The 22,383-nt window shown below is 45.0% G+C and overlaps 1 protein-coding gene across 14 annotated transcripts in view; it reads right to left on the bottom strand.

The window, feature by feature from the left end:
* FER (FER tyrosine kinase) overlaps nucleotides 1-22,383 on the bottom strand; it is a 429,890-nt gene that overhangs the window by 382,407 nt on the left and 25,100 nt on the right. For 13 of the 14 annotated variants that reach the window (XR_012158994.1, XM_073344641.1, XM_073344645.1 and 10 more), the window contains one exon: nucleotides 11,860-11,985. The exons of the other annotated variant lie outside the window; for it this stretch is intronic. The gene's annotated coding sequence lies outside the window, so the exon portion shown is untranslated. The remainder of the gene's footprint in view (nucleotides 1-11,859; nucleotides 11,986-22,383) is intronic. 14 annotated transcript variants of the gene reach the window in all.

Genomic DNA, 22,383 nt, shown 5'->3' with positions numbered 1-22,383 from the left:
GATTCACTATCCAAAGCTCCAGCCCACCCGTCAAGTAGGCTTTCCTCCCAACAAGTCCCGCTTCTTGGGGTCCTTCGCCTTGGGTGTGAGCCCTGCTTGACGCTCACAGTCCTTCTCACTGGTGGTTGCCACCCTTAGAAGACTGCGTGAAAGAGGATGTGAGAATAGAAATTCGTACCATTTAGCTGGCATGAAGTATTTTCGCTCCGTCCATTTAGCTGTAGGCAGGAGGGAACCAGACGTCCGCAAGAGCACCTTAACTGAGTCCACGATCACCTTGTTAAGAGAGAGAGTCACTCTTGAGGGACCCGCCGCTGACAAGATGACTAATAGGCCGTGAATCACCTCTTTGACCACCTAGCCTTGGATACCCAAGTTCGAGGCCATGCACTTTAATAAGTCCTGGTTAGCCTTGTGGTCATTTTAGGATGGTGCTACACTGGTAGCCGCCAGTGCCTCATCTGGAGAAGAGGAGGAGGAGAAAGCTAAAGCCGGTTGCAAGGCCTCTGCCCCTTCATTCTATCTCCACTGAGACCTGTGAAACCTGCCCTTGAGGTTCAGCAGCAGGCTCGGCACCGGAGTCTGGGTCTGGCATCTCACAGCACAGTACCGGAGGCACTCCACTTTCCGAGTCCATCAAGTATGAATGCCTCGAGATGGTGCCCTGGCCCAGGGGAAACCCCCATTGCATGGTTGCTGGTCCCCATGGTCCCACAGACAGAGTGCTCAGCAGCACCATAGCACCAGATGTCCCAGCAGAATAGGAAGAGAAGTAGCTTGTGCGGTCACAGCAGCGTGGAGAGTGGGACTCCAACGAGGAAAACGAGCTGCAGCAAGGAGACCATGGCAGTGCCAACCCTCTCAGTGCTGGTGACTGGTGCCGAGGAAAAACCCAAGGCCAGGCTATCAAAGGGGGTTTTCCCCTAGAGTGTGATCACAGTATCACGCAAAACCTGGGAGAGGGTTCTCTGATGCTCATTGAAACCAGCGCTATCGAGTCCTGGATCTCTGAGGCAGTGTGAGCAGGTTTCTAGCAGCCACAAATGCCTCTGCAGTGGACAGTATCACGAATTGCCCAGTACGCTGCCTGCCTGAACTGACCTGACAGACACCACTAAGGGAAAAAATTTCAGCAACAGTGCTCGGGGCATGCACACATCTACACTGGAATGGACATGTGCAAGTACTTGAACAATATCCTTCCTGGAATTCCGGGCCTCATTCACAACACAAATAAAAGTTAAGAACTGCCAGAGTTAAGGAGGAGTGCTTGACTTTGCAACCTTAGCATAATACTTTTACCATAGCTTTTGAGGATTTTATTTCCCAAGCTTTTTAAAAAGCAAACTCAAAAAGCAAAAATTTCATTGTGAGGAACCACACTGACCCCGACTTGAGTCATCAGCCGCATTGGGCTCTTTAGAACAATAGAACAGTCCTCTGCTGCTTGAGCTGAGTAACAGGTAACAGTAGAAGGTTGTTCTCCTTTTTGTAGACCTGCCACTAGAGAGAGGGATGGGACACACACTTTGCCATTGGGTTTTCAGAGGTTTCAAGCCTCTCTCCAGTTCTTGCACATCTCTCTCTGCTGCTGCTAACCTCCTCGGCTCTGTCCCATCTCCCACCTGCTTCTATCCTCCCTCTCTGATTCCTCCCCCTGCTCCGATCCTTCTCGCCTGCGCTTTTCCTTACCACCCCTCCTGCTACCCACTCAAGCCTCCCCATTTCCCCCGCTCCCCCCATTACAATCTTGGACAGTTCCTGGCCTTGTCATCTCCCACTCACCCACATACTCCTATCAAGTCCCCCAACCCCTGGCTCCTATCCTCTCCATTTCCCTGGATCCTGCCCTTCTTCCACCCCCCTGCTCCTATCTTTCTGCTCCCTCTACTCGTGCCCCTGCCCCCCCAACTTCTATTCCTTCCCCCCTGAACTCTTGCCCGTCGCCCCATCCTGTCTTGCATCTCTTCCCCAGTTGTTCACTTCTCTACATTCTAACCAAGCAGCTTCCTCCTTCTCCTCCATGAGCACAAGAAAGACAGTCTCCCTGCTCTTCCTTCATACGCTCAGCACCAGGGTGGTCCACAGAAGCCAGGAGGTGCAATTTCAAGACAAGTCCAGCTCAGCCTCTACAACCCTGGGCTGAAGCAGGCGTAGTCATTGCACATGTGCAATTCGGTCAGCACACAGGAACTATTGGGGAGGGAGAAATTGATCATGCTCAGTATAGACGAAATCCTCAGAGAATTTAGTCACCAAAACCCTAGCAAAACTTTGCTGAGCACATGTGGACTAACATTTGTCAAAGGCTTATAATTCGGCCAAATCTCGGCAAATTATCACAGGGACAGCAAAAGGCACTTTCCTGAGATCAGAGCAACCTCCCAGCCAAATTTTATGTCAAAGCATAGAGAAGCTAGTGTTTCACAGTGAAACAGTTCTAACAATTGTTTTAACGTAGGCAAAACAACGTATTTCTCCATAACTACATTCTCAGTAACAGCTGAACTGTTTTAGCCAAAAGTTTCCACACACAAACAAATCATCAGCCTGAGGGAGACACACAGCATGGAAAATTTCAGCCCAAATCGTTTAAGTCTGGAAAAAATTATGAGCAACTGAAAACAGCGACTTAAAATGGAACATGTCAGAAAACCATTAACTACAAACATTGGTACCTCCATGGCCTATAATTACTAATCATATTACCCTTATATCACATATAAAGACAGACACCTGCAACAGAGTAACAGACTGACAATTTCCATGTTCTCAGTGTGAAAGACTTAAATGGAAGCTATGGGGATTTGAAATTTGACATTCCTGTCAGTCATCACCAAAGGCACAACAAACCATTTTTAAAATTTATATTAATTTCTTCTATGAAGCTGTCATGTCAGGTATGAGCCCTCCAGTTTGGAGAAGTTAAGGACATAAGTCACCAGGTCTATTTGGCAAATTTTAGCTAAGAACATTGTTGATGGTGAGGGACTATGCCACAGGCAGCAACACTAATGACATGTCCATCTAATGGTAGAGTCTTTAAAATAATATTCATAATTAGGCTTGGCAGAACTCCATTTTTATTTTTAAGCACGTTTCTAAACTTATTGGCAAATTTTCACAGTTTTAGTAAAGTATTGGAGGGGTCAAACAATTATTTAATGATATTTACCACAGATTCAAAAAATTAAGGCTTTATAACTGTTAGAAACACAAATTCTCAACATCACATCAAAAATATCCTTAAATCTAATAATTTATTAAGGAGGACTTCTCCTACTTTGCCGATCTATAAATTTTGATTATTAATGGAAACAGTTTTTAATTAGTTGGTGCATGTATGGTGAAATTAATGTTTTTTGACATTTAATGATAAAAATTTAATCCTTCCAAGCCTATTCATAATCATCTTCATTTTCATATTTTTACACAGAAAGGTTGAGAAGTATGAAACCTCTAACCTTTTAAAAACCCAGGAGTTTTATTAACATGTATGAAAGGGAATGAAAACCTTTAGCCATCTAGTTATTAGGAAGACTGATAGCTCCATTTTTTATTCTGAGTACCCTTTAAACCTATATATATATATATATACTTATGCAGGCTAGGTTCTTAGCTGGAGTATCTTTTCTCTACCACAATCACAAAAGATTAGGCTGGATGTTGAAGTTCAGGTTGAAAGCTGTTCTACATTCTTTTTTGTATATTTTTCTAGCAGAACTCCGCCTTTTTCCAAAAAAGTTCTTGCTGTCATGGTAGGTCAGCAGGCTTCTGCTGAGCCTCCTAATGGAGACCTAAAAGTTTGCAAATGAGTAGGCCAAAAGCCTGATAAGAGTAGGGTGGAGTAGGACAGAAGTCTCCTTGCTAAAGCATTACTAGTTTGAATTGTTCAAAAATACAACCCCTGCCCCCATCATGCAGAGGTCTGGGCACAAGCATATGAATTAAAATATACATACATACATATTTTGGACTCTGGTCTCTGTTTTAGATCATCCTGAGCCTTCCATTCCAGAAAAAGATGAAGAAATATCAATTACTTTTTCAGAAATCATCAAATTCCATTCTGAAAGCCTAACAGGGAAAACAGGTTCCAAAGTGGAAGATTCTTAATTCAGACAGCCCTGCCTCCAGACCCCTCCCAATTAAATTAAGGGGCTGTTAGGATCAGCTGAAGTGCTTAGTATTAACTGCTGAAGGATTGCAAGGGCCCAGATGCAGTCAGTCAATGAGGATACCCATGTCCTAAACCCATGTCCCAAACCTAACCTGTAGGACTTTACAGGTTAAAACCCATACATTTTATTGCACAGGAAAACAAACTGGAGCAAGTGCAGATCATGGAGCAGTAGTATGATATGAGAAGAGCTGTCAAACAAATGAATCGCCACATTCTGCAGAAGCTGAAGTTCCTGGATGGTGGTAAGGCGTAGCCCCAAATAAAGAGCATTATAGTAACACAGCGTTCAAGGTGACAATACCAGGGGTAGTTATATACAAAACTTTTTTTTTTCAAGTTTGGTATTCCCCTGCTCAGGGTGCCACAAATGATTACATCATTTCTAATGCTTCATTCAATGCCCCTGAACTTTGTTTAATAAAAACTCACTAACATCAATGACTTGAGAAACATACAGAATACCAGAGTTTATGAAACAGAGAATAAGCAAAATAATTATTTCCTTCAAAATAAATAAACAAAAACAAAATAAGGATATCAGTAGTTAACATTACATTTGTAAAAAATAAATAAATTATAGAACAATGTTTTGAGATAATATGTAAGAATACCTAAAGTATGCTGATGATCTGGTCATAGTGTCGCCTATGGAAACTTTCTAAAATATATGTGCCCTATTGATCAACCTTGTAAAGACAAACCTTGATTCAGAAAGAGACCCAAAACAACCAAAACTGAGTAAAATGAAGACTTAAAATACCTGAGGCTCGTAATAAACACATAAAATAACATGACACTGGCTATAAAAGCACTTCAAGAAAAAGCATTGTGGTGGGCCTTTAACACCAAAAAGGAACCAATACCACTACTGTCACACAACCATGACAGTTCAAACCAATCCATTCTACTTTATGGGAGTGAAGTCTGAGATCCAACCTTAACTGACTCCCAACACACACACTTATGTGCACAGGAACCCCAGCAACAACACTGCAATAAAGGCAGAGCAGAATTCCCCTCCTAATAAACATAAAGAAAAGAATATTGAATTTCTGGTTTCATATCAACCAGGGCAGCAAACTCTACTCTACTCCAAAGCACTAGAGAATCAAAAATTAGATCAAAATGAAAGCCTGATCCACTCATATAGATCTCTGGTCCCAGGGCTCAACAACTCTAACTTCCTGACCACTGGAGCAAAGAATGCTACCCAAAAGCAAAAAATGCTCAAGTGCTAGACCAGCACCTAAAACACTAATATAAAAGTTATTGGGAAGAACAAATTTAAAAAAAAAAAAAAACACAGCAACAAGCTCGAGGAGAATTATCATGGTAGCAGAGTAGCACACAACAGTGAAATGTTGCAAAACTAAACGCATATTCCCACAAAATGCAGAACCAGTGACAAACTAGAGGTAGAAATTGAGAGGCATAAAGCACAGTGTAAATCCAGAAAGGAATGACTGTATGGCCAATGTAACAGAGGGAAGATTGAGACCGGAAGGCACTCTCTATTCCAAATTGTAGAATATGAAAAAATTCAACAAAAATTTGTCCTTAGGTTATCAGAAATCATAAAAGACTTTGCCTCAAAAAGTGATGACAAAAAACTGTCTGACCTTGGGAGAAAAAAGAGAAATGGCAAAGATGGCATTACGCTACGTACAATCCGATTAAGAATGGACAATAATGACAAATGGACACAGGAATATTCTCTTCCATTAATGTCTAACTTGGAAATTCCATCCCATCCAGTCACATTCAAATTTGGTCATGATTCAGGACCTTAAAGCCTAAATATTGCTATGTGCTTACCCAGAGATGAGACCACCAGCCCTAAGAAAGCTCTAATGGATGCACACCATTTTATGGTTGTTATACATATTCTGGTAGTGCCCAAATATGATTTAGAAGTTTCCAGACACAGAGAACCATAATAGTGGTGTGAAAGACAAACATGGGCCCTGGTTCAGATCCAGTATATCAATAGCTATCTAATATGATATTCTGTCTCTGACAGTGGCCAATGCCAGATGCTTTAGAGAAAGGTGAAAGAAACCCACAGTAAGAAGATATGGGATAATCTGAGCCCATCCTCATAGATCTCATCCTAATCCTCTAATAGACATTGTCTTCAGACCTAAAGCAAGAGGTTTAATATCCCTTCCAAAGTTTGTCATCATTGCTATAACAACTCTGAATATTCCCTATATCTATCTAGATATCAGATCCATTCATGAATTTTTATAAATTCTTAGCCCCAATTATTTACCATGGCAATGAGTTCCACACTTTAATCCCACATTGGGTGAAAAGTATATCCTATTCTCAGTTTTGAACTTCCCACCTTTTAATTGCACTGAATATCGCTGTGATATTCAAGGCCCTCCTGCTGGAGGCCTCAGGGTTCTGCCACACCCATCCCAGGAAAGGAGCAGTGCAGAGGTGGTTGTGAGGAAGCAACCAAAGGGGCTGCTGGAACGGTCGATCAGGGGCCAGGAGAACCCTATAAAAAGGAGCTACAGAACAGAGCAGCAGTTAGTTGCAGCCTGGAGCTGGAGAAGAAAGGACTGCAGGCTTGGCTGCCTGGAAGAGCAGGAGGGCCACGGACAGATCAGTCTGCTGGCAGGGACCGGGGGAGTGAGAGGCTCATGCAGGGTGGATTTGATTTAAAACATGATTTAAATCACAAGCCAGGAAGACTCAATTTAATCATGGATTTCTACATAAAAGTGCATTCTTGTTGGTTGTTACAACTTTAATACATATTCTTCACAACTCAGAGAAAGAGGAGACCCAAACTGGATCTCATCTACGGCCTGCTGCCATTATAGGTTTTCCCTTCTAGTGAGAGAATAGTATGGTAGATCTCAAATCAATGAAGGGTACACACTCAGAAAGACCTCAAGACTTCTGGAATATGCTGCTCAAACAGTTTCACTTTTGTTTCTACTGCCTGTCCCTCCCTCTCACATTTATCTCCAGACTTCTTCTCCTTGTCCAGATCTATTCTGGCACAAACAATCAATCTTCTATTCATTCAACTTTTTGAAACTTTGCACTTTTAGAGAGAGGTAAGGGATTGACTCTGTGTACACACATTTGCAGAGGGACAACAGAGTCTCTTATTTCTCACCTCTATATACTATTTATGTATGTATTTGCTGTTAACAAAAATGTTGTCTCTGGAGACACAAACCCACAGCTTGAGAACAGCAAAACTAAACATCTCTGATGGTATCTTCTAGATTGAGCACTGAGTTCCATTAGGTAGACAGAAAGATTAACCTAAATAATCTATACAGAAGCCCCTGGAATTCCATAAGATTAGGTCCCTAATCCATGAACTATTGGAACTCATTTACAAAACTTTTCTTAAACATTACATGAATATATTGTCTCATACTATAAAATTAGAATTTATATTCCCTATTCCACGATGAGATATCTTTGAGCTATAATGTAGCTTCATTAAAACTATCTTTAGATTGGTTTTTTCCTCAAAAAGCATTTTACCAAAAAAATCCAATTTCAATAAAAAAATCCAATTTTTTTTTTAAATCATTGATTTTTATCCACCCTGGGCTCATGGCTGGCTGCTAGGAAGGAGCCAAGGACAGTCTGCTGGTGTGGAGCATTGAGCGAGCTCCTGGCTGTCTGCAGGAACTGAGCCTGGGGAGGATCACAGGAAGATAGCGTTTCCAGGGAGGAAGCTCTGGGAATGTGGCCCCATACCAGGGCTGGACTGGCTTAAAGACCATGCACATACCCAACCAGGATGGCTGACCCAATTACAGTCCCCTTGTTCTTAGGTTTGGGGTGGGAGAGGGAAAAAACAGAAAAGCCCAATCTACCTTCTCTATGCTATTCATTATTTATATACTTTTATCAACTCCCTTCTTATTCATCTCCTTTCTAAAATACACAATCCTGATCTTTTCAAGCTCTTTTCATATAAGAGTTTTTCCATGCCCTTGATCATGCTCATAGCTCTTTTCTAAACCCACTCCAGTTCTAAAATAACCTTTCTGAGATCAGCCAGCCAGTATTGCATGAAATATTCAAGATGGGGCCACTTCACTGATTTATAGAATAGTGTCAGTATTAATTATTCTCCAGTCCATTCCTTATGCATACTAAAATAGCTTGTTAGCTTTATGACTGCAGCTGTCAATTGAGATGTCCATGACAACATCCCAGTATTTACAGCAACACCACATACAAATGATAGCACTTTAGGCTTCAAGTTCAAGGCTTTGGTACTGATCCTCACAACCATCCACAGGAGCTATACAATTTACTTGAGGCAAAATCTACTGATCATTATACTTACCTACATGCCTCCAGCTTCCATCCAGGATACGTCACACGATCCATTGTATCTTAGGGCTTGGCTGTAGACAACCACATTTGCTCCAATCCCTCAGATAGAGACAAACACCTACAAGATCTGTATCAAGCATTCTTAAAACCACAATACCCACCTGGGAAATGAGGAAACAGACAGACAGAGCAAGACGGGTACCCAGAAGTCACCAACTACAGAACAGTTCCAACAAGGACAATAACAGAACACCACTGGCCATCACGTACAGCCCCCAGCTAAAACCTCTTCAGCGCATCATCAACGATCTACAACCTATCCTGGAAAACGATCCCCCACTCTCACAGGCCTTGGGAAGCAAGCCAATCCTTGCTAACAGACAGCCCCCCAACCTGAAGCAAATACTCACCAGCAACTACACACCACACAACAGAAACACTAACCCAGGAACCAATCCCTATAACAAACCTTGTTACCTTTTCTGTCCCCATATCTACTTTAGAGACACCATCATAGGACCCAACCACACCAGCGACACCATCAGAGGCTCATTCACCGTACATCTACTAATGTGATATATGCCATCATGAGCCAGCAATGCCCCTCTGCCATATACATTGGCCAAACCAGACAGTCTCTACGTAAAAGGATAAATCGACACAAATCAAACATCAGGAATGCTAACATACAAAAGCCAGTAGGAGAATATTTCAATCTCCCTGGACACTCAATAGATTTAAAAATAGCCATTCTTCAACAAAAAAAACTTCAAAAACAGACTTCAAAGAGAAACTGCAGAGCTACAATTCATTTGCAAACTTAACACCATCAATTTGGGCTTGAATAGGAAGTAGGTGTGGCTGGCTCACTACAAAAGAAATTTTCCCTCTCTTGGTATTGACACCTCCTAATCAATTACTGGAGTGGACCACATCCACCCAGAATCAATTGGCCTTCAACACTGGTTCTCCACTTGCAAGGTAACTCCCGTATCTTCATGTGCCAATATATATTTATGCCTGTATCTGTAATTTTCACTCCACACATTTGAAGAAGTGGGTTTTTTACCCACAAAGGCTTATGCCAAAATAAATCTGTTAGTCTTTAAGGTGCCACCGGACTCCTTGTTGTTTTTCCACTAAAACAATGTAACTGATGATCGAAAACGTGAAACTAGTAAGGGAGGGAGGGAGGGAGAGAGACTTTTCTCACTATCTGGCCCACAACTATGAACTTCACACCCACAACACTTTAGAATGATCATGAAACTGCTGGAATGTAGGACACACTCCTTTAACTCTGCTTTTCCACAATAACCACATTCAAAACGTTATCTGTATTATACAGAAAAAAATTCCAATTGTAAATAACAAACATTTGCCTAACTTTTGACTGTGCCCTTTTTTCCTTAGCTTTCCTATGTCACTTGTAATCTTAAAAAAGTAAGCTCCTCTGGGCAGGGACCATTTCACATTATATATTTGTGCAGCGCCTATCACAAAGGGACCATGATCCTGTTCAGGGCCCTCTAAGAGTTGCCAACTTTCTAGTCGCACAAAATCAAACACCCTAGCCCCGCCCCTTCCCTGAGACCCTGACCCCCCGCTCACTACACTCCCCCTCCCTTAGTGGCTCACTGTCCCCCACCCTCACTCACTTTCACTGGGCGGGGGTAGGAGTGTGGGAGGGTTTTGGGTGCTGGCTCTCGGAATGAGGAGTTTGGAGTGTAGGAGGCAGTCCAGGCTGTGGGGGTGGGGCTGAGGGATTAGGAGTGCGGGAGGGGGCTGCAGGTTGAGGCAGAGAGTTGGGGTGCAGGAAGGTGTACGGGCTCTGGGGTGGGACCAGAAATGAGGGGTTTGGAGTGTAGGAGAGGGTTCCAGTTGGGGGTGGGCTGGGGGGAGGTTGTGGTAGGCTTACCTCAGGTTCCCAGTCAGCAGCACAGCAAGGTTAAGGTAGGCTCCCTGCCTGTCCTGGCTGCATGCACCCCAGAAGCAACCAGCAGGTCCAGCTCCTAAGCAGTGAGGCCAGGAGGCTCCACACTCCGCTCTTGCCCGCAGGCACCGCCCCACCCAGTTCCCATTGGCCGGGAGTATGGAGCCGGTGCTCAGGACAGGGACAGAGGGCAGAGCTCCGTGCCCCGCCCGCCTTGGAGCCGGACCTGCTGGCCGCTTCCGGGGCGCAACGGTGAACCAGCAAGGACAAGTAGGGACGAGCCTGCCTTAGTGCCTCAGCACCACCAACCGGACTTTTAATGGCCCACTCAGTAGTGCTGACTGGAGCCAGCAGGGTCCCTTTTCGACCAGTTGTTCCAGTCAAAAACTGAACACCTGGTCAGCCTAGGCCCTCTAGGAGCCACTGTAATACAAACATTCTAAAAACAAAATAAAACAAGAAATTCCTTCCACTTGGGAGATGGACAAAAAAGAATCCCATATGTTTCTTTTTAGAAAAGTACTACATTGTACCATTGTCATAAATATAAAGGGAAGGGTAAACCCCGTTAAAATCCCTCCTGGCCAGAGGAAAAGTCCTCTTACCTGTAAAGGGTTAAGAAGCTAGGATAATATCGCTGGCACCTGACCAAAACGACCAATGAGGAGACAAGATACTTTCAAAAGCTGGGGGAGGGAAAAACAAAGAGTCTGTCTGTGTGATGCTTTTGCTGGGGACAGAATAGGAATGGAGTCTTAGAATTTAGTAAGTAATCTAGCTAGATGTGTGTTAGATTATGATTTCTTTAAATGGCTGAGAAATTAAGCTGTGCTGAATAGAATGGATATTCCTGTCTGTGTGTCTTTTTGTAACTTAAGGTTTTGCCTAGTGGGATTCTCTATGGTTTGAATCTAATTACCCCGTAAGGTACTTACCATCTTGAGTTTACAGAGCTGATTCTTTTTTACTTTTTCTTCTATTAAAATCCTTCTTTTCAGAAACTGAATGCTTTTTCATTGTTCTTAAGATCCAAGGGTTTGGGTCTGTGGTCACCTGTGCAAGCGGGGTGCAAGGATTGGGAGGATTTTGGGGGGAAAGATGTTTCCAAACAAAGCTTTCCTAATAAATAAACCCAGATAAACGTTTGGTGGTGGCAGTGGAAGTCCAAGGGCAAAGGGTAAAATAAATAGTTTGTACCTTGGGGAATTTTTAACTTAAGCTGGTAAAAGTAAGCTTAGGTGTTTTTTTCATGCAGGTCCCCACATCTGTACCCTAGAGTTCAGAGTGGGGAAAGAACCTTGACAACCATAAACTGGAATGGTGGAAAATTATGAGATGACAAATTTTACGATGACTAAGAGTAAAGTGACCCGCTGACTTTCAGCTCAGGCTTACTAGCAGAAGGTAAAAGTTCACATACCTTTTTAAGCTTTGATGTTCTACGAAGATATCCTTAATCCTCTGGTCCAGTGTTCAAATCTTCTAACTGTTCCTTTTTTCCACCTCTCTTTTTTTTTTAAAATGTTCTTTAAATTCCCAAGGAACTCTGTGTAAAAACAGACATTTATTTTTTCATCTATTTTACTGCCCTCTTTAGTCCTTTAGAATAATTTAAACTTCAACCAGATCCTTTACATTTTCAGATTGTTTCATGTCTTCAACTGATAAAGGGCTTGGAGGAAATAGAAGGAGCAAAGATTTTTGTAATGACCAGGACCCATATTCTGCCACCGGTTTCTATACAGAACTCCAAATGAAGAAAACAGTTTTGCTTTTATATTTATATATATAATGTCACAGAATGGTTAAAATAGCTAGACTGTCTGAATTTACTGGAAGTAGAGAAGCTTATTTACATTTTTGGGGGGCATTTACATTCATTAATTTACAATAGAAGTGTGCAAAGAGCAACTCCTTACCCCATCCTCAACAATATACACAGGATGTATATATATATATACACACACTTCCATGCTGCTCTGGCTTTACAGTAACTCATACACTGTAACACAAACACTGAAGGCTAAATTTCCTTCTCAAGATTGGAGTTTCCCTCCATAACCTCCTCTCTCCTAATGCCCTCTGCTAAGAGACAGCATTCCACCTCCTTCATTTCCTGATAAGCCAATTCACCAACATGAATCTCCAGAAATTACCCTGAACAGAGTTTTAGCATTCAGCAGAAGAGCCCTGCATTCCTACATAGGGTCTTAGAATTTGCCACTCTACTAAAGACAGACCACTTATTTAGCATACACACACCACAGTAATTGACAAAAAATTATGTATATAGATTTGTATAATTTTGAGTGTGTTTACAAACTGCATGGGACAGACATATTCAAACGGCGTGTGTCAAATATATATTACATACTTTCACAATTATACCAAAACAAAGATAAATCTAGACTAGGATTTTCAAAGGAGCCTAAGGTTCTTATGTACCCAGCTCCCAAGTCTCCTTGGCAATCCCAGCCTAAGTGCATTTCCTATTGCTAGTTCTAGTTTAGCCATTAATTACCATCATCCAATATTTGCATTACAGAAGCACCAAAGATCAGGGACCCACAGTGCTGCTGCCTCATGCTGCTGTGCAATGGTATAAAGAGCAGAGCCGCCCCTCCTCTACTCAGTTCCTTCTTACTGGATAGACTCCAATATAGAGGGGAAGGAGGGTCAATGTGTAGCACATGTCCATTCCACTGCAGGGGTCTCACAAGCAGTTTGATCGGAGTCTATCTGAATAACGACTGAAGGACTAGATGTCCAAAACTGGCATCACCTCTAGACTGTTGGGATGGCATATGTACTGAATATCAAACTGTGGTTCCACGAATGTCCAGAATAGTCACATGGGCTAGAAAGGCTGTAGAGGCTGCCTGCAATCTGATTGACCATGCTAGCATCCTATTCAGTGTAGTTATATTAGGCATGCCATAGCACAAATGTATACAGGAGGAAATCCACAATAAGATTCTTTGAAAAGAAACGGGAAAGGCCCTTAATTTTGTCTGCAATTGCTAAGAACAACTGCAAAGAGGGTCTAAATAGTTTAGTCCTGTCCAAGTAAAATGTTAACACCTTCCTAACATCTAATATGTGGAGTCTCTCCTCACCCTTGGAGTCTCTCTTCATCCTTGTGAGCACGAGGCTTAGGGAAGAAAGTCATCGCTCTGGCAGCATAATCCACAACACCTAATGTGGCCTAAAATTAGGTCCTGACCACCACCTTTCCCACAGCCCAAAACTTGTTTCCCCTCTTCTGGCAACTTGTCCGTGCACTTTAAAACAGGGGTTCTCAAGCTGGGGGTCGCAAATTATTGCATGGGGGAGGTCACGAGCTGTCAGCCTCCACCCCAAACCCCACTTTGCCTCCAGCATTTATAATGGTGTTAAATATATAAAAAGGTGTTTTTAATTTATAAGCGGTGGGTGTTGCACTCAGGGCACATCTACACTGGCAAAGTTACAGCGCAGGCAGTTACAGCGCCACTCAGAGAATGCCGAAGGAAAACCGCTGTTGTGTGTTCACACTGACAGCTGCTTGCGCAATAGCATGTTCACACTTGCAGCGCTATTTGGAACGGTGCACTATGGGTTGCTATCCCACAGAGCACCTCTTTCTCTTCTGCTCCAAAGACTTGTGGGAAGGCGGAAGGCACTGCAGGGCATCCTGGGTCCTGTCCCAATGCCTGTGATGCATTGTTTCGCATCCCAGCAACCCCTGCGCTTCCATCCACATTTGGCACCATCTTTCAACTGTTCGTTTACTGTGCGCCCTGCCCTGCCCCTTTCTGGCTGCAGGAATGGATCCCAAGCTGTTGACAAGAACGCTGTTTGCACTGACCAGCACATCACGAGTCGCAGTGGAGTTATTCCTTAAACAAAGGCAAGAGGAGTGCGACACGGATCTCACCACACGTAGTAGCTATGACAGGAGATTTCTTGTGGCATTCACAGAGGTGCAGACCACAGTGGAATGCCACTTTTGGGCTTGGGAAACAATCACTGAGTGGTGGGATCACATCATGACACATGTCTGGGATGACTAGCAGTGGCTGCAGAACTTGCGCATGAGGAAAGCCACATTCATGGGACCATGTGATGAGCTCGCACCAGCCCTGCGGCACAAGGACACAAGAATGAGAGCTGTGAAGAAGCGCTGGAGAAGCGCATGGCGATTGCACCGTGGAAGCTGGCTACTCCAGACTGCTCCTTATCAGTTGCTAACGAGTTCGGAGTGGGAAAATTGACCGTTGGAGTCGTGTTGAGGCAAGTGTGCAGGACCGTTAATCACATCCTGCTCTGAAACACCGTGACTCTGAGCAACATGCATGAGATTGTGGATGGCTTTGCACAAATGGGCTTCCCTAACTGTGGAGGGGCGATAGATGGCGCACACATTCTAATTCTGGCACCAGACCACCTAGCCAGAGAGTACATTCATTACAAGGGGTATTTCTCAATGGTTCTCCAGGTGTTTGTGGATCACCGTGGGCATTTCACAGACATTAACACAAGCTGGTCCAGAAAGGTGCATGATGCACGGATCTTTCAGGAACACTGGCCTGTTCAAGAAGCTGCAAGCAGGGACTTTCTTCCCAGACCAGAAGATCACCATGGGGGAAGTCAAAATGCTCACTGTGATCCTGAGATACCCTGCCTACCCCTTAATGCCGTGGCTCATGAAGCCAAACACAGGGCAACTTGACAGCAGCAAGGAGCGGTTCAACAATAGGCTGAGCAAGTGCAGAATGACTGTGGAGTGTGCATTCAGATGTTTAAAAGTCCGCAGGCGATGCCTGTATGGGAAGATAGACATGGCCGATGACAATACTCCTATGCTTATAGCTGCTGTGTGCTCCATAATATTTGTGAAGGGAAGGGTGAAAGGTTCACTCATGGCTGGACCACAGACGCTCAGCGCCTGGAGGCTGAGTTTGAACAGCCGGAGACTAGGGCTATTAGCGGGGCTCAGCGTGGGGCCATAAGGATCAGGGATGCTTTGAGGCAGCAATTTGAAGCTGAAAGCTACTAATATTTGTTGCTATGCTCAGGATTTCAGTGCTTGTAATGCTAGGAGGTGATTGGTGCACAAGATGTAAGAAGGGGCCTTAACATAGCTGTATGTTTGACCTTGTGCTTGACCATGCATTAGGGCTGCACTAGGGATGCTGTGTAGGCGAGTATCTGAGTGTCTGTTGTGGGGACAGTTTGTCCGTGTGCTTGATTGGTTGTTTGAAAAGTGTGAATTGGGAGTGCTTTGTTCCAGGTGAGCCTTGAATGGGCCTGACTGTTATAAAAAGCAAGGCAGCTGCGAACCAGCTGAGCTGCAAACAGCAGAGAGGCTAACAGAGGGAGTTTGCCCGGGATCTCTTTGAGGGCTGTCATAAATATAAAGGGAAGGGTAAACCCCTTTGAAATCCCTCCTGGCCAGGGGAAAGCTCCTCTCACCTGTAAAGGGTTAAGAAGCTAAAGGTAACCTCGCTGGCACCTGACCAAAATGACCAATGAGGAGACAAGATACTTTCAAAAGCTGGGAGGAGGGAGAGAAACAAAGGGTCTGTGTCTATCTGTAGTCGTCTTGGCCAGGGACAGAACAGGAATGGAGTCTTAGAACTTTTAGTAAGTAATCTAGCTAGGTATGTGTTAGATTATGATTTCTTTAAATGGCTGAGAAAAGAATTGTGCTGAATAGAATAACTATTTCTGTCTGTGTATCTTTTTTGTAACTTAAGGTTTTGCCTAGAGGGGTTCTCTATGTTTTTGAATCTAATTACCCTGTAAGATATCTACCATCCTGATTTTACAGGGGGGATTTCTTTATTTCTATTTACTTCTATATTTTATTAAAAGTCTTCTTGTAAAACACTGAATGCTTTTTCATTGTTCTCAGATCCAAGGGTTTGGGTCTGTGGTCACCTATGCAAATTGGTGAGGCTTTTTATCCAACATTTCCCAGGAAAGGGGGAGTGCAAGTGTTGGGAGGATTGTTCATTGTTCTTAAGATCCAAGGGTCTGGGTCTGTAGTCACCTAGGCAAATTGGTGAGGCTTTTTACCAAACCTTGTCCAGGAAGTGGGGTGCAAGGTTTTGGGAAGTATTTTGGGGGGAAGGACGCATCCAAACAGCTCTTCCCCAGTAACCAGTATTAGTTTGGTGGTGGTAGCGGCCAGTCCAAGGATAACGGGGGTAATATTTTGTACCTTGGGGAAGTTTTGACCTAAGCTGGTAAAGATAAGCTTAGGAGGGTTTTCATGCAGGTCCCCACATCTGTACCCTAGAGTTCAGAGTGGGGGAGGAACCGTGACAAGGGCTGCATTAGGGAGGCTGTGTTGGTGAGTATCTGAGTGTCTGTTGTGGGGACAGATTGACAGTTTGACCATGTGCTTGATTGCTTGTTTGAATACAGTCAAACACGTGGCTCTGAGAAGAAGGATAAAGGAGTTGCAAGAAAAGGAGTACTTGTGGCACCTTAGAGACTAACCAATTTATCATGAAAGCTTATGCTCAAATAAATTGGTTAGTCTCTAAGATGCCACAAGTACTCCTTTTCTTTTTGCGAATACAGACTAACATGGCTGTTACTCTGAAAGGAGTTTGAGGCGCAAGTGGTGTTTTTGTCCATCCTCCCCGTGCAAGGAAAAGGCCTGGGTAGAGACTGTCGAATCGTGGAAGTCAACGAATGGCTATGAAGGTGGTGCCGAAGAGAAAGCTTTGGATTCTTTGACCATGGGATGGTGTTCCAAGAAGGAGGAGTGCTAGGCAGAGACAGGCTCCACCTAACGAAGAGAGGGAAGAGCATGTTCGCAAGCAGGCTGGCTAACCTAGTGAGGAGGCCTTTAAACTAGGTTCACTGGGGGATTGAGACCAAAGCCCTGAAGTAAGTGGGGAAGTGGGATACCAGGAGGAAGCACGAGCAGGAGAACGCAAAAGGGGAAGGCTCCTGCCTCATACTAAGACAGTAGGACAAACAGCAAATTATCTCAAGTGCCTATACACAAATGCAAGAAGCCTGGGAAACAAGCAGGGAGAACTGGAGGTCCTGGCAAAGTCAAGGAATTATGATGTGATTGGAATAACAGAGACTTGGCGGGATAACTCACATGACTGGAGTACTGTCATGGATGGATATAAACTGTTCAGGAAGGACAGGCAGGGCAGAAAAGGTGGGGGAGTTGCACTGTATGTAAGAGAGCCGTATGACTGCTCTGAGCTCAAGTATGAAACTGCAGAAAAACCTGAGTGTCTCCGGATTAAGTATAGAAGCGCGAGCAACAAGGGTGATGTCTTGGGAGTCTGCTATAGACCACCGGATCAGGGGATGAGGCGGACGAGGCTTTCTTCCGGCAACTCACGGAAGTTACTAGATTGCAGGCTCTGGTTCTTATGGGAGACTTCAATCACCCTGATATCTGCTGGGAGAGCAAAACAGCAGTGCACAGACAATCCAGGAAGTTTTTGGAAAGGGTAGGGGACAATTTCCTGGTGCAAGTGCTGGAGGAACCAACTAGGGGCAGAGCTCTTCTTGACCTGCTGCTCACAAACCGGGAAGAATTAGTAGGGGAAGCAAAAGTGGATGGGAACCTGGAGGCAGTGACCATGAGATGGTCGAGTTCAAGATCCTGACACAGGGAAGGAAGGAGAGCAGCGGAATACGGACCCTGGACTTCAGAAAAGCAGAGTTTGACTCTGTCAGGGAACTGATGGGCAGGATCCCCTGGGAGAATAACATGAGGGTGAAAGGAGTTCAGGAGTGCTGGCTGTATTTTAAAGAATCCTTATTGAGGTTACAGGGACAAAGCATTCCGATGTGTAGAAAGAATAGTAAATATGGCAGGCAACCAGCTTGGCTTAACAGTGAAATCCTTGCTGATCTTAAATACAAAAAAGCAGCTTACAAAAAGTGGAAGATTGGACAAATGACAAGGGAAGAGTATAAAAATATTGCTTGGGCATGCAGGAGTGAAATCAGGAAGGCCAAATCACACCTGGAGTTGCAGCTATCAAGAGATATTAAGAGTAACAAGAACAGTTTCTTCAGGTATGTTAGCAACAAGAAGAAAGTCAAGGAAAGTGTGGGCCCCTTATTGAATGAGGGAGGCAACCTAGTGACAGAGGATGTGGAAAAAGCTAATGTACTCAATGCTTTTTTTGTCTCTGTCTTCACGAACAAGGTCAGCTCCCAGACTGCTGCACTGGGAAGCACAGCATGGGGAGGAGGTAACCAGCCCTCTGTGGAGAAAGAAGTGGTTCGGGACTATTTAGAAAAGCTGGACGAGCATAAGTCCATGGGGCCGCATGCGCTGCATCCGAGACTGCTAAAGGAGTTGGCGGATGTGATTGCAGAGCCATTGGCCTTTATCTTTGAAAACTCACGGTGATCGGGGGAGGTTCCGGACGACTGGAAAAAGGCTAATGTAGTGCCCATCTTTAAAAAAGGGAAGGAGGAGGATCCTGGGAACTACAGGCCAGTCAGCCTCACCTCAGTCCCTGGAAAAATCACAGAGCAGGTCCTCAAGGAATCAATTCTGAAGCACTTAGAGGAGAGGAAAATGATCAGGAACAGTCAGCATGGATCCACCTACAGCAAGTCATGCCTGACTAATCTAATTGCCTTCTATGACGAGATAACTGACTCTGTGGATGAAGGGAAAGCAGTGGACGTGTTGTTCCTTGCCTTTAGCAAAGCTTTTGACACTGTCTCCCACATATTATTGCCAGCCAGTTAAATAAGTATGGGCTGGATGAATACACTATAAAGGTGGATAGAAAGCTGGCTAGATTGTCGGGCTCAACAGGTAGCGATCAATGGCTCCATGTCTAGTTGGCAGCCGGTATCAAGTGGAGTGCCCCAACGGTCGGTCTTCGGGCCAGTTTTGTTCAATATCTTCATAAATGATCTGGAGAATGGCATGGACTGCAACCTCAGCAAGTTTGCAGGTGACGCTAAACTGGGAGGAGAGGTAGATACGCTGGAGGGTAGGGATAGGATACAGAGGGACCTAGACAAATTAGAGGATTGGGCCAAAAGAAACCTATGAGGTTCAACAAGGACAAGTGCAGAGTCCTGCACTTAGGACGGAAGAATCCAATGCACCGCTACAGACTAGGGACCGAATGGCTAGGCAGCAGTTCTGCAGAAAAGGACCTAGGGGTTACAGTGGAAGAGAAGCTGGATATGAGTAAACAGTGTGCCCTTGTTGCTAAGACGACCAATGGCATTTTGGGATGTATAAGTAGGGGCATTGCCAGCAGATCGAGGGACGTGATTGTTCCCGTCTATTCGACATTGGTGAGGCCTCATCTGGAGGAGTGTGCCCAGTTTTGGGCCCCACACTAAAAGAAGGATGCGGAAAAATTGGGAAACGTCCAGCGGAGGGCAACAAAAATGATTAGGGGACTGGAACACATGACTTATGAGGAGAGGCTGAGGGAACTGGGATTGTTTCGTCTACGGAAGAGAAGAATGAGGGGGGATTTGATAACTGCTTTCAACTACCTGAAAGGGGGTTCCAAATAGGATGGATCTAGACTGTTCTCAGTAGTAGCAGATGACAGAACAAGGAGTAATGATCTCAAGTTGCCGTGGGGGAGGTTTAGGTTGGATATTAGAAAAAACTTTTCCACTAGGGGGGTGGTGAAACACTGGAATGCATTACCTAGGGAGGTGGTGGAATCTCCTTCCTTAGAAGTTTTTAAGGTCAGGCTTGACAAAGCCCTGGCTGGGATGATTTCGTTTGGGATTGGTCCTGCTTTGGGCAGGGGGTTGGACTAGATGACCTCCTGAGGTCCCTTCCAAACCTGATATTCTATGATTCTATGTAAGTTGCTTTCCAATGCTCTTTTTGCTTTACGTAATAGAATAAAGATTGCCTTCAAACACACACACACACTCTTTTTTATTGAAAGACAACAACCAGAGGAGAGAGTCAAACAAAAAAATTCATCAGGAGAGGAGGAGGATGGCGGGGGGGGAATAGAGAGTCTCAAGAGGAGGAAGGGTCCCAGGACAGCTACAGATTTGTGTATGTCAAGGGGTCATCCCCAACCTTCTCCTTTGAAATACGATGCAGTGGGTGCTGTACTTCAGCAGGGCCAAAGTGCAGATGGATGGGTGAGTGCAGTGGGTATTGGGAGTCCACATTGCTGGACTTTGAAGAGGGAGAAGTGGAATGCTGAAGATAGTGTGTGGAGCCAGGAGGTTGATAAGAGTGCGTTGGCGGGGTGTGGGAGGCACATGGGAAAGAGTTTTGCGAAAGCGGCTGCTTCATAACCTCATGCATAAAGTCCTCCTTAGTTTGTCTTGGACACTTTCTAATTCTTCGTAACTATTCTGCCACCAATAAAGAGGGAGGCGATGCTCCCCAGGTCATCTCTGTGAAGTTTAAATGCAACATTTTACAGATGCAGTATTATTTGCAACACAACCCTGTTTCAGTGCTTTAAAACACAGCCAGCACTCACACACCTGACGCTAACTGGCTGACTCTGGGCATGCACACATAAGCCACAAGACCCCCAAAATGGTAAGTAGCCGCAGTGGCAGGGTAAATCACTGCTCCCACTGTGTGGGGTAGGGGGGCTGATAATGATTCCTGTCCCCACACTTTCCACAGGAGGTGATCATTTTGGAAGGTATCTCGCTGCTGAGGGTGAGCAGGGAATCAAGGGAGGGTTTTCTCTAAGCCTGCGGCTTCCACCTTGGCCCCTATGCAGCTACAGTCCCCGCCCCCCGTGACAGGGCCGTGGGAAAGTTACCGTTCATGGGGCAAGAAACAAAGCAGCTCTGCCGAGGAACCTGCAGGAGCAGATCACCAAGTATCTCAACAAGAATTTCCTGGAGATGTCTGAGGGAGATTCCTGTGAAGTGAGAGAGTATCAACAGCCTGTTCCGCCGCTCAAACTAGGCATGAGTTGGGAGCGAAGCCTGCTTTCTGCAACCCTCCTGCCACCACCAACTCACTTCAACAATTCACAAAATCAGATCTTCTTACCAAGGGCCTCCTCTCCTGTTTGTGCTTTGCCTAGATCCACCTGCTATGACTGGCTAGGCTCCTCCAGGGTAGAAAAGAGCTCCTGACTGCATGCATCTCTGGCCTCCGAGTCATCCTCTGCCTCTGGTTCACCCTCCCCCTCTTCATCCAAGATTGCCTCCTCCTGGCTCAGTCCACTCTCGACTGGCAATGAAGCCAACGAAGTATCCACAGGGGACTTCGCAGTGGAGGTGGGGTCACCACTAAGTATCACGTCCAGCTCTTTGTAAAACCGGCAGCTCTTGGGCGCAACACCAGAGCGGCGGTATGCCTCCCATGCCTTGTGGTAGGCGTTCCCCAGCTCCTTCACTTTGACCCTGCACTGCAATGTGTCCCAGTCATGGCCCTTTTCTATTATCCATCTAGAAATCTGTCCATAGGTGGTATAATTCCGACTGCTGGAGAGCAGCTGTGACTGCACTGTCTCCTCTCCCCAAATACCGATGAGGTCCAGCAGCTCGGCATTTCTCAAGCGGGCGATCACTGGGTGCATGGAGCAAGCATGGCCACCTGGAAAGATGCGCTGAAACCACTGCACGCATCACTGAGCCAACAGGAAGGGGACTTTCAAATTTGCAAAGGAATGTATGGGGTGGGGCTGACTGTTGGTCACCTGAGGGCAGGGCAGTAGAGTTCAAACTGTTGACCAGAGAGGTGAGAACAGGCATTGTGGGACACTTGCTGTAGGCCAATCACCGCGCTGTAATCACCACGGTGTCTACAATGGCACCGCAGTGCTGTACCCACAGCGCAGAAAGCTCCACACCTCTCGTTGAGGTGGTTTTTTTACAGCGCTGCAACTGCACAGTTTCTGCGCACTAAGTGGCTTGGCCGTGTGTACACCTCAGGAGTTACTGCGCTCAAAGCTGCTTTACTGCGCACAAACTTGCCAGCGTAGACAAACCCTCA

Source organism: Lepidochelys kempii, chromosome 5 (assembly GCF_965140265.1).
Source record: "Lepidochelys kempii isolate rLepKem1 chromosome 5, rLepKem1.hap2, whole genome shotgun sequence".
Classification (NCBI taxonomy): Eukaryota; Metazoa; Chordata; order Testudines; family Cheloniidae; genus Lepidochelys; species Lepidochelys kempii.
Note: the sequence above shows the minus strand (reverse complement) of the source record. Positions and strands in the feature narration are given on the sequence as shown.